This window comes from Rhincodon typus, chromosome 49 (genome assembly GCF_021869965.1).
Source record: "Rhincodon typus isolate 14 chromosome 49, sRhiTyp1.1, whole genome shotgun sequence".
Taxonomy (NCBI): domain Eukaryota; kingdom Metazoa; phylum Chordata; class Chondrichthyes; order Orectolobiformes; family Rhincodontidae; genus Rhincodon; species Rhincodon typus.
In genome coordinates, this window is record NC_063380.1 from 4,100,134 (window position 1) to 4,100,506 (window position 373).

At 70.0% G+C, this 373-nt stretch overlaps 1 protein-coding gene across 1 annotated transcript in view; it reads right to left on the bottom strand.

Annotated features, from left to right (window-relative positions):
* ppp4cb (protein phosphatase 4, catalytic subunit b) overlaps positions 1-373 on the bottom strand; it is a 12,746-nt gene that overhangs the window by 6,729 nt on the left and 5,644 nt on the right. The gene's annotated exons all lie outside the window — the stretch shown is intronic.

Consider the following 373-nt stretch of genomic DNA (forward strand, 5'->3'; position numbering starts at 1 on the left):
CTCCCTCAGCGCTGACCCTCCGACAGTGCGGCGCTCCCTCCGCGCTGACCCTCCGACAGTGCCCCGCTCCCTCAGCGCCGACCCTCCGACAGTGCCCATTCCATCAGCGCTGACCCTCCAACAGTGCCCCGCTTCCTCAGCGCTGAACCTCCGACAGTGCCCATTCCATCAGCACTGACCCTGCGACAGTGCGGCGCTCCCTCAGCGCTGACCCTCCGACAGTGCCCCGCTCCCTCAGCGCTGACCCTCTGACAGTGCGGCGCTCCCTCAGCGCTGACCCTCCGACAGTGCCCCTCTCCCTCAGCGCTGACCCTCCGACAGTGCGGCGCTCCCTCAGCGCTGACCCTCCGACAGTGCCCCGCTCCCTCAGCGC